Genomic DNA, 12,744 nt, shown 5'->3' with positions numbered 1-12,744 from the left:
AGCATTAGCAAATAGTGAATTCATTATCTGTTAAGCTGTAACTCTATATTAATAGACGTTAGTAAGCAGTTTATAGCTGCAAATACAAATGCTGTATTAACCTATAAGCACATCTATAATGTGCTTAATGATTGTACTTTGGTACAGATACATTTTTCATGACTAAGTATTGAGTTATTTACAATCATTTGTATTTAAGAGTAGTTGGGGGTGTGTAATTGTTCAGAATGAGTATGTTCATGGTTAATAAATGCTTTAATAACTCATCAATCTTCATCTAGTTTTGTGATCTAAGTGAGGACTGTTTATGCTTTATAAATCCTTTATAAATGACAATTAAAGGCTCCGTATTAAATGAACACCAAATATTTGATCTGTATATATCTTATCTAAACCGTAAAATGACTGTAAAGTTTAAACACTGCTGAATAATTTAACAATGTCTTATGATTCAACATTTTAATGTTATTTAGCAATGTTTAAACTGCATTATTTTATTTTAGTTAAGATTGCAAAGATTATTTTATTTCAAACAGTTTCATTTGTGTATCTTCAAATGGATAGAAATGAATAAAGTTGTTTATTGTCCTGTTTAGAATATAACTGAGCCTTTAATTGTCATTTTAAAAGGGATTTATAAAGCATAAATAGTCCTCACTTTAGATAGGTCACAAAACTGGATGAAGATTTAGGAGTTATTAAAGCATTTAGTAACGTACAGATTTTAGAACTATTATATGCCTGAATAATAATATAGAAATGTTGATTTTAATAAGTTTATTAATGATTTACTAACTCATTCTGAACATTACAAACCCCAAACTACTCTTAAATACAAATGATTGATAAACTCAAAACAGATTAACATCTGTTAATGTAGCTTTAATGCTTAACAGATAATGAATTCACTGTTTTGCTAATGCTTAATAAATGATTCATAGCGTGTAGTTATTATAAAGTGTTACCACTTTTTTTTTTTTTAAACCTGTATGTCCTTAATAATGTGAATGCGATGCTGAATTTTGGGATTGGGGATGTTAAATTATTTCTTTTTAATTATTGTTACTGTCTATGCTGATGGTTTGTTTTTTATTATTATTATTATTATTATTTAAATGGTTTGTCTTGATCAGAACCGTGTGGTGTGGCAATCAGTTTCTCTTCCTCTAGGAGGCAGTAGTTCACTGCTAAACTAGGAGAACATCATTCAATCCTGTCACCGTAACCTGCACCTTATGCACATTTGTTTTTGTCGGTTTTGTTCACTTTTACACCTGCAGATGAACACTGAAATATCCGTCATGTCGCTCATTAAATTAATTGCAGTTATAAATGTGCTTTAGGTTTTCTCTGTCATACGTGGGGCCATTTCATGTCATATCTGCCGTTCTCTAGGATACAAATGCGTTAGAAATATGAGTGTTTGATTACTGGAGGTCATTCAGTACACGTTGTTACTCTTTACTTTTGCTTGTTGGTTTTGTATCGTCCTTTTAATTTACATTCGAGGACGGTGTTATCAAACACGAGCAAAAGTTTAGCCACTGGTTCTTTTTAAAGCTGGACTGGTTAATTTCCTCAGGGAAATGTGTGTATTTGTAATGATTAATGCTGAATAAATAAGTATGGAAAACTTATTTTTGGAGTCAGTGTTCTTAGTGTTCGGAATACCTTCAGTCCCACAGATTTTATTTTGTAGAGATTGCTGATTTTTATATACAGTTGTTCAAATTATAGTCAGTCTCTGATCTTCTTTCTTTATTATCAAATTATAGTCAGTCTCTGATCTTCTTTCTTTATTATCAAATTATAGTCAGTCTCTGATCTTCTTTCTTTATTATCAAATTATAGTCAGTCTCTGATCTTCTTTCTGTATTATCAAATTATAGTCAGTCTCTGATCTTCTTTCTTTATTATCAAATTATAGTCAGTCTCTGATCTTCTTTCTTTATTATTGTTGTTATTATTATTATTATTATTATTATTATTATTATATTGTTATTAATATTATTACACTGTAAACCCTAAATAGTTAAGGTAACTCGAACCTTTGAGGAAACGATTGCAACAAACCATTTAAGTTAAAAAATTAATCCTAATGAGTACTGTCAACTTAATCCATTTGAGGAAACGAAAGCAATTTGAGCACAGTAAAACCCAATAAATGAAGAGAACTCAAATCAACTGAGTGCTGTAAAACCCAATACGTTAAGGTAACTCAAACCGTTTGAGGAAACCGATTGCAACAAACCATTTGAGTTATAAAAAAAACTAAGCTATACTGTGAACTTACTTTAAGTTGAGTAATGAGGAATTTATTAACTCATTACCTTCAACACTGAGTTCAAAACTCTTTTCAAATGAGTAGAAACAACTTTCAGTCAATTTTGAGTTAACTACACTCATTTCATTTGATAAAGTTGACTGCTTGGTTTTTACAGTGTATTTATTATTATTATCCCAAATATTTCCTAAATGATGTTTAACAGAGCAGACATTTTTCTCAGTAATTCCTATAATATTTTTTCTTTTGGAGAAAGAAAGTCTGATTTGTTTATTTTCAGATCAAAAAAAAAAAACGTTTTAAATATATATATTTTAACCATTTAAGGTCAATATTACTAAGCAGTATAGTTTTGACTGTCTACAGCAGGGGTTCCCAAACTTTTCAGTCCGCAACCCCCAAAATAATAACCCCCACATTTCTTGGAGGTGGTTATAAACATACCAATGTTGCACACAAACAATCGGCCTATAAAAACATGAATACTAACTACAAAGTGCAACAGTCTAACATCCATATCATTTTTATTGTCACTTATTAATCTGTTTAATTTAATATTAACCTCAGCTAATGAAACTGGTGGGCACAATGTTTTCAGCACAAGACTATTCTTGGTTTAATTTTGAAGACCGCTACTCTGAGATCATCCTCAATGTTCATTTGTGTCCTGTATTTATTTTTATGTATTTAATTGCCATCAAGGTGTTAAGTTTAACCTGGTGCTATAAAATCAATCTGCTGCAGCTGACGCTATTGCTGTGTTGTTCATCTAACGTAAACCCTACACCCAATCCTATAAAAAATTATTGAAAGGCTGTCGGCTTTTTATTTGCATGTTGTTGTTGTTTTATGTAACTATTAGCTGATATTTTTATCTTCTGTTACGGATGAAATATGGCAATTCTTATAGTTTACCTTTTAAAGTGAAGTGCTGTTTTGGGGTTTCCGCCTGGATTTTCCGCCTACCCAAATTAAAAGGCTTCCCAAATTCACATGCAGAGGTGTAAATGCAAAAGTTTGGTATCTTTTTAAAGAAAACCATTTGAATTTTCATAAAACACTGCTGAAAGTAATTAAAATAATTGTATATGTTGTCTGTTTTTATTTTTATTTTTTTATTATTATTTTTTTTTGGTAAGTCTTTTTTGTAAAAATTTGCAAGTGTAACTTTAAGTTCTGTGTTCTAGGTTGCTGTAATTAATTTTGGTGGTTCCTGCACATGTCAGTAATCATAGGAGAAAGAAAAATGTCTCTATCAAAAACTATGCAAAACTTATTCTATTCCAACTGATGAGAGCACGGATCCACTTATGGGGGTATTGGAGCATGGACCTTTAAATTTAAAGAATGCGTAAGTAAATGACGTCACAGAAAAATTTATATGACTTTTGGAATTCACAAGGGACCCCCTGTCATTGTTTTGCTCCCCCACTTTGGGAACCATTGGTCTATAGAACAAACCATTGTTAGACTTTCCTATTTAGTTAAGCCTTGAAATGTCACTTTAAGCTGAAATCTTGATAAACATCTAGTGAAATATTATTTACTGTCATCATGACAAAGATCAAATAAATCAGTTATTAGAAATGAGGGATTAAAACTATTATGTTTAGAAATGTTGAAGAAAAATCTTCTCTCCGTTAAACAGAAATTGGGGGAAGAAATACAGGGGGGCTAATAATTCTGACTTCAACTTTATATTCATTTAATTTGTTCATAATAAATATTGTTTGTATTTTTCTCTGTTCTCTAACTAGAGTACTGCTCTTTAATAAATGGCACAAACTGAATCCTTGGTTTACTGATTCAGCATGTTATCAGAAATCAGATTGTTGTTTAGCAGACTTTATTTACCATGTCCTGATCAAGGTTTACAATGTTTACATGTCTTGTATTTTGGCAGATTTGTTATATATTTTTTATCTCTCTACTAAAAAAAGAAAAAGGTAATAGAAACCAAACAGCTGATAGAATTAGTTGTTTTGCATTGTTTATATACAGTTGAAGTAAGAATTATTGGACCTCCTTTTTTCTTTTTAAAATATTTCCCAAATGGTGTTTAACAGAGCAAGGAAATTTTCACAGTATGTCTGATAATATTTTTTCTTCTGGAGAAAGACTTATTTGGTTTATTTCAGCTACAATAAAAGCAGTTTTTAATTTTTAATACCATTTTAAGGTCACTTTTGAACGATACTTTTGAAAATACACTAAAATAAATTGTGCAATTAACAATGTGTATAAAAAAGTTATATTGTTTATTTGGTATGTTCACCTAATAATATAACCTTCATTTCTTCAAGTTTACCTCTATGTGATGGCAGACAGACACAAACAGGAAGGAACTGAAGCACATGGAGATATTAGGAAAGTGCAGACAATGAAGAAATTATCTTTTTTTTTAATGAGTGTAAGCAATATAATACCTGTAACTGGATCTTGGCTTTTGGCTTTTAGTTAATTACAGTGAAGGTTCACCTAAAGATGAAATTTTAGACATTATTTACTTCTGCTTCTGTCATTTAATGTGTGCTCTTCTTTCTTTATAGTCTCACAAAAGGAGAAAACCTTCAAACATTTCCTGCTCGTGCTCATCCATGTCATGGTAAATGCTGCAAAAATGTCACAATGATTGCATGAGAAAGGTAGGTGTTGATGGAAACTCGTAAATGTGAAATCTATTTTTCTTAAAGTGATGCGCTTGGATGTAAGCTTGTAGCCTTCAGTTGTGCAAGAAGGGCTACTACCGAGGTCAGGATTTTGGTTAAATAACAGGCTATTAATTTTGGAGTCACTTTTTGCCTCGATCGTAAACAATTTAATTGGCTCGGTTAATAAAAAAAAAAAAGCTTCATGCTGCTCACAGCCCACCTCATATACCTAACAAAAGTCTTGTCACCTATCCAAGTTTTAGGAACAACAAATAATGACTTGACTTCTAGTTGATCATTTGGTATCAGAAGTGGCTTATATGAAAGCTAAGGCCTCTAGATTAGGCTTATTTGACCAAATATAAGATAAAGTGACAAACATCTTGTCACTTAACAGAAATAATGTACAGTATAAATATAAAGTCATGGTGCAGTGGAAAAAGAATGAATATTGTGAATGACTCCCATGAGCTTGGAGGACTGCATCCATACATCTCTGCAATGATTCAAATTGCTTATCATAAAGTCATCAGGAATGGCAAAGAAAACGTTCTTGCAGGACTCCCAGAGTTCATCAAGATTCTTTGGATTCATCTTTAATGGCCCCTCCTTCATTGTACCCCAGACATGCTCAACAACGTTCATGTCTTGTGACTGGGCTGGCCAATTCTAGAGCACCTTGACCTTCTTTGCTTTCAGGAACTTTGATTTAAAGGCTGAACTGAAGTAAGAGAAGGAGCTCTATCCTTCTGAATAATTTGCCCTCCTATGGTTTGTAATGTAATGGGCAGCACAAATGTCTTGATACCTCAGGCTGTTGATGTTGCCATCCACTCTGCAGATCTTTCCATACTAAATGGAACCCCAAACCATGACTTTCCTCTCACCAGACTTGACTGATTTTGTGTGAATCTTGGGTCCATGTGTGTTCCAGTAGGTCTTCTGCAGTATTTGTGATGATTGGGATGCAGTTCAACAGAAAAATCGACCTTCTGCCAAATGATCAACTCGAAGTCAAATTATTATTTGTTGCTCTTACAACTGGGATCAACGACAAGACTACATTTGTATGAGAACAAATGAGAGCATCTTTTATTATTTAATGGCCCCAAAAAGTCAGAAGAAGACTATACAGTGGCAACAATATCAGAGTGAGACTTGATTACAATTTTTGGGTGAACTAACCCTTTAACATTACCCAAATTGTCTCTAGACTTTGCATTAACCTACAACCCCCCCACCCCCGAGCCTATGTTTTACATTCTAACCGCAAAAAGGCATTGTGTGACTCTTAACAAGACAAGATCACATGAGCAGTCAAGGTCAGTTTGTTCTAGCAGCAACTTTCTGTGAATATTCCCACGTCATCGCTGCTTATGTGCGGCAGCATGTGATTTGTTTTGACATGTGTCTGGACATAAATTTGTACATTACCCAACAGCAGGCCAATTGTAAATACAACATCCTATGACCTCCTCTCTGCCTCTGAGATATCGATTTGTATAGTTTAAAGATCAGGTCTTCTGAATGGTCTCCAAGTGCTGTTCTGCAACTGTTTGGGAAAGCTTGTATCACAGGAACACATTCAGCCACTAGCATCAGCTATTATATAACAGACAATCTTGTTATGATCCACAAAGAATGCCTCTATACTGACTTGAAGGGTTTGATTATAGAAAAAATGTCTAGATGACTGTCAAAGCTGCCAGATATTGGACATAACTACTCAGCCACATGTGCTTGTTGAATGCTTTCTTGAAAATGACTTGAAAATTATTTAAAAGTACTTCATTTTGATAGTGGTTGTAGCTTTTTTTTTTCTTGTCTCATTTTAGAATGCACTTGCATTTATTTATTTATTAGTTTACTTGTTTATTAATTCATTCATTCATTTATTCATTAATTAATATTTATTTATTTTTATATTTATTTTTATATTTATTAATACATTTATTTGTTTATTCATTCATTTTTTTGACGCTTCTATATGTGGAAAAAAAAGGCTTGGATAACCTATACTGAAAAAAACAAATGACCAGTCCCCAGGATTTCGTGGGACTTTTTTCAGAATTTTGCAGTCTAAAATGATTGCTTTTCTTAATATTTGCAGCCTTATTTTGTGTTGATTTGCAGTCCAAAATTATGCCACAGACAAAAGTCTTTATAAATATATTTTTTACTCCTAGAGCCAGACACTTCTGTAGCTTAATTTAATGGATATGTATGGTTAAAAATCTTGTATCCATATATAAATTGTGTGTGCACAACAGCTCAAAGATCAAATCCACTGAATCATTGCACAGGTAGTCTCTCATGAAGGCCATCCCAGTCAAAAAAAAAGTTGTTTTTACATAGTTGAAATAGTCTCCTCCTTGATTTTATTTTTATTTTTTTTTAAATATTTCCCAAATGATGTAATTTGCATATTTTCATGTTGCTTTAACTTATTTTAATAAGTTAATCAGGTTTTAACTACATTTTTGAAGTTATACATAGTTTAACTTAATATTTTAGTCTGTCGAATTGAGTCAACTAAAATTTTAAGGCAGCAAGTGTGATAGCAAGGCAGCAGTGTAGATTATCCTTTTCATAAGTCTTCTGTTTTGCTTGGATTTTAAAAGAGCGTCCGTACAGACAAGCATATATCCTATTCACTTGTCCATAGATTTCACACTAGTGTAGAAACTAAAAAGAGAAATCAAAATAGTTTTTTAGTGATTGTGACTGTAATGTACTGGACTGATTAGTCCCTACAGCACTACTGAGCATCAATAATGACCAACTATGTGTAACTGTGGTGAAACAAACTGAACTGTTTTTAAATAATTGTTCTGTCGCCAGGCATATTCATGGGAATACACCAGTCAAATGCGGCACCAGACATAACGCAAGTGTTTTTTAACTCAATGCTTACCTTTGTGACTTCATGCGTCACGTTGTTTAAAACACCAAATACTTTTATTACAACTGAAACTGGTGCAGTTATTTGTTAATTTTAGAGTGCGTCAGTATGAGCCTAAGGCAGGTACACAGTACACTCACCTTTTTCTGAAATCCCACTCCCCAGACAAATCGCAGTCCCCTTTGCTTGCACACATCACACAGCTGAACACAGCTCCCGCAGTGAAAATCTGTGGGAAATCAAAAATATTCATGTTTTTTGTTAGCGCACATATTTGCTTTAGGTGAAAAATTAATCTGTGCAAGATCAACTGAAAAAAAAAAAGTTTGTTTTGGTAATCTTCAATCAAAGTCTGACTATTTCACACAGACTTTAAACTCACTGCAGTCTTTTTTTATCAAACTTTTTATCCACAGTTGGCACAAAGAACGAACATAGAGGTGTTGTGCTAAATGGTTTAGGACAAAGGATTCAAAACAGCTTCTGGAAAACACATTTATACCACAGTTTGGAAAGTAAAACTGGAAATTTTACTCTGCAGTGATTTAACCATCTCCCATTACTCTTCACAAACATGCTTTTCATTTTTGTTCACATATCAAATATCACATATTGTGTATTACACTAGATGAATATTGGTCACGTAATATACATTGTATGACCAGGATTTATTATTTGACAGTGTCTTTGCATTTGTAAAACATGTAGCTCTGTGCACATGTCTGTATTTATCTTTTAGTCTTTTTATGTTCTTGTGTTTTTTCTTATGTCCTAGAGGAACATGGTTTAATTTCTTTGTTTTCTGTACAAAATGTTTGTATAAACTGTAACTACAGTTTAATTCAAACTCACCTTGCATTAACATCAAAACGTTAAAATAACCCCCTGCTACTGTTTCACTGACATTACTTTTCCTTCATCTTACTTGAAGAATGTAAATATGGTGATGATAATAATATTGTGTGTATGGTCAAATAATTTAGTTGTTCCTAAAATATAAGTTGATGCTCTTCACTGAAAATTACTTAGAGCTTTTTTTTACTCAATTTCTCTCACATGGCCCATTGAAGATTAGCAGGGCTGCACCCAGTCAGAACCTGGGTGAAGACTATATGGGAAAGCTAGGTTGCTGCCGGATGTGGTGTTAGTGAGGCCAGCAGGGGGCACTTAACTGTTGTCTTTGTTGGTCCTAACGCCCCAGTATAGTGAAGGGGACGCTATACGCTCAGTGAGCACCGTCTTTCAGATGAAATGTTCAACCGAGGTCCTGACCTCTGCTGTTGTTTAAAATCCCTGAATGTCTTTCGAAAAGAGTAGGGGTGGTTGCCAAATTTGCCCACTAGCCTGTCCATCATGGCCTCCTAACCATCCCCAATCATAATTGGCTTCATCACTCTGTCTCCTCTCCATTAATCAGCTGGTCTGTGGTGTGCGGTCTGACACAAATGGCAGGATTGCACGCATCCTGAATTTGTGAAAAGTATCCTTAATTTAAATGTCTTCATTCAATCCTGTTTTAATTGTAAATATTATTATTATTTTCACTTTTAATTATCCCATTTCAGTTAACACTCATGTAAGCAAACTATTTTGACTTACATGCTCTGTTTTTCATTCTACCCTATACTGCATAGTCTTTAAAAGCTTTAACATTGTTTATTATTATTTTATTATTATAGTAGTAGTAGTAGTATAGTAGTAGTAGTAGTAGTATTACTATATTATCATCATCATTATATTGTCCTCATTATATTCCCACATTTTCAAGTAGGATTAGGCAAAGGTATGAGTGAAACAGTAGCAGGGTCTTATTTAAATAAAAATGAATGTTTTATTTCGGTGACAGTAATTCGTGATAATTTTGTTTTAAAAAAAGTAGACCTAGTTATCATTTAAACCATCAACAGTACAGAAACAAAGTAATCCAACCACATTCTTCCAGGACAGAGGAAAAATCTCACTAGAACATAAAAGGACTAAAGTTATTATTATACAACAATAGACGAGTGCACAGAGCTAAATGTATTATAAATACAAAGGCATCGTCAATATTAAATCCTGATCGCAAAAAATATTGCATGATGATAATAATAATATTACTAATATTACTAATATTACTAATATTATTATTATACCAGAATGATGTTCGTTTTAGTTTAATACAAAATGTGATTCAAACTAATAATTTGAGTGAGAATAAAAAGCAGGTGTAATGGAGAGTCAATGGGACATGAAGTTTGTCCAGTTAATCGTTCCGAGTCAAATGTACAGTTTTACTTTTGAAAATGCAGTATAAATGTGTTGATGATGTTTTCCAGTTGCCCTTTTCAATGCTTTGTCCTGAACCATTTAGTACAATATTTCTATGTTCGTTCTTGATGCCAACTATGTGAAAATAATCGATAACGATAGGCACTGCATTCAACGCTGTTCAACCTGATTACAGTACAACAAAGTTTCGTTTTTTCCTTCTTTTTTTTTTTTTTTAGTTTATATATATATACTATCTCCTACAAACCTGCTTCCTCCACTTACCTCATTTAAGTGGACGAGCAATGAATCTGCCGCTGTAGTTGGAAGATGTCGACCATTCAGACTGTCCAGCCTCAGACACACAGGAGTCTGGGAGCTCTGAAGCTTAATTCATTAGGTATTTCTGGAATCTCGTCTAATAAGCTTCTCAGCTCTCCAGATTACCAGCCAAGCGCTCCAAAGTTCAGACCAGGCTGAATGCGGCATTGTGAATGTAAGCAGATTGAGTTTGTTCATGACCCACTCTTCAATCATGAGCAACGTCCTGGATTCTGGCCAGATGACATTGTCCAAAAGGTACGATGTGCCTGGAATTGCACTTTTTGTACTGAGTATTACAATGTTTTTTTTTGTTTTTTTTTTTTTGTCCATGTTTTTTCATTAGGTGACAATATGTTGACGGCCATCTCTGTGGCGCGACTGTGGCTGATTCAGCCGCTGGACCTGGTCATTATTGCAGACGCGGTGCCCCCAAAGGATGGACAGCTGCCAAGATCAACTGGCACTACGCCGACAACCCAGCAAACACTCCAACAAGCCCACCAAACTAGAGGTCAGTGCGCCATCTTCTGGACACAACCCGCCACTGCTGAACGCAACAGCTACTGAATATATAGCCAAAGACTATAGAATAGGGACTTTGTTATAGCGCACTTAACACACATCAAAGTTAACAAAAGTGCTAACAATGTAATAAAAGGTAAAACATAGCATATAAAGAATACTATAAAAATACAATTACAAAAAATAACATTTTAAACGGTGTCTATAGCTCTTAGAAAGTATTAAAAGTCAATAATCAATTATGAGAAAATTAAGGTCCTTAATTAAGGTCTTAAATTTGGTTCAAGCATTGTCCAAAGTGTTTGACTCCAAAAAAGCATGAAAATACTATTTTTCTTCTAATATTAACAACCCACGCGTACCCACGCGATTGGTTCCCGTCAGGGTGAGTGATGTAATTTGCGACAATGCATGAAGGTGATGTACGCTCTCCACGTGTAGTTAAACCATAGAGCGAAACAGACGGCAAAATGGGAAAATGTAAGTTTGCGTACTCCTGGTTGGAGAAAGACGAGTTTAAACAGTGGCTGAAGCCTGTCGCTGAAAACAACCACGTAATTTATTCTTTCAAGCTTTGTTTCTTCCGTGCTTATCTGAGTTCTGTTGCATGTTTGTGCTCCATTCACTTAATAAACAGTTGTTAATAACAGTTAAGTTAATAAAACCTTTAACAAGTTAAAGGTTTGATATGATTAGAACTTAAAGTGGCGACGAGGTCTTTAAAATATTCTGATAAGGTCTTTAAAAAGGTATCATTAAGTAAGCATTTCGTCTGTCCTTCATTGTTTAACTCTTTCATCAATAATAGTCATTAATCGTGCTTATACATTTTGTCATGTAGATATTATGTATCATGTAGATAACTGAATAAAGTTAACAAAATATTTACCACTAGGCTTTCTGCTGAAATGTGTATACATGATATACCATACAGTGTAATTATTATGATAAGAGTTGAAAAACAAATATTTGTCGATTGTAAGTTGGACTAAGTTTGATTTGAAATGCAATAAGGAGTTAGTGCACCATCTGAAGGACACAACTCTGGTTTGGTGGGCACAACTGCAACTTATTTATAGCGCACTTTAAAACTACAAAGTTGATCAAAGTGCTAACAATGAAATAAAAGATAAATAATAGCATAAAAAACAGCATGTAAAGAAATACAATTAAACAAATAAAAAAAAAGGTAAATTATTTTTATATATTAGATAAAAAAAAGTTATGATTTAAAAATAATAATAAATATATTAGTAAAATCATTTTAGTTTGTCCTTTATTGTTGCTAATAAAGTACGCAAGAACATGCAATAAACTGGCAGTCATATATACATTTATACATCTTAAAGGGCAAACTTTTATTATTGATACAAAAACAGTAATATTGTGGAAAAAATCATTAAAAAACAGCATTAATATGATTTCTTCTCATTTGTGCTGTTGTTCTTAACATTATTGTATTTTGTTGTGTCTCCTTAAGTAGTATTTCTTCAACATTATGGTTAATATATTTGGAAATTAATACTTTTTTAATGATAACACATTACCTTTATTCAAATGACAAAGATATTGTTAAAAACATTTATTATGTCAAACAAATGCTGTTTAAAAAGTCATAAGAGGGTTTCCTCAAAACAAATATTAAGCAACAATTTCCAACATTCGTGTGACACGGTGGCTCAGTGGTTAGCATTGTCGCCTCACGGCAAGAAGGTTGCTGGTTCGAGTTCCGATGGGTCAGTTGGCATTTCTGTGTGGAGTTTGCATGTTTTGCCTGTGTTCGTGTGGGTTTCCTCCGATGCTCCCGTTTC

This window comes from Danio aesculapii, chromosome 11 (assembly GCF_903798145.1).
Source record: "Danio aesculapii chromosome 11, fDanAes4.1, whole genome shotgun sequence".
In the NCBI taxonomy this organism is placed as follows: domain Eukaryota; kingdom Metazoa; phylum Chordata; class Actinopteri; order Cypriniformes; family Danionidae; genus Danio; species Danio aesculapii.
The sequence above is the reverse complement of the archived record's forward strand: the minus strand, read 5'-3'. Positions refer to the sequence as shown.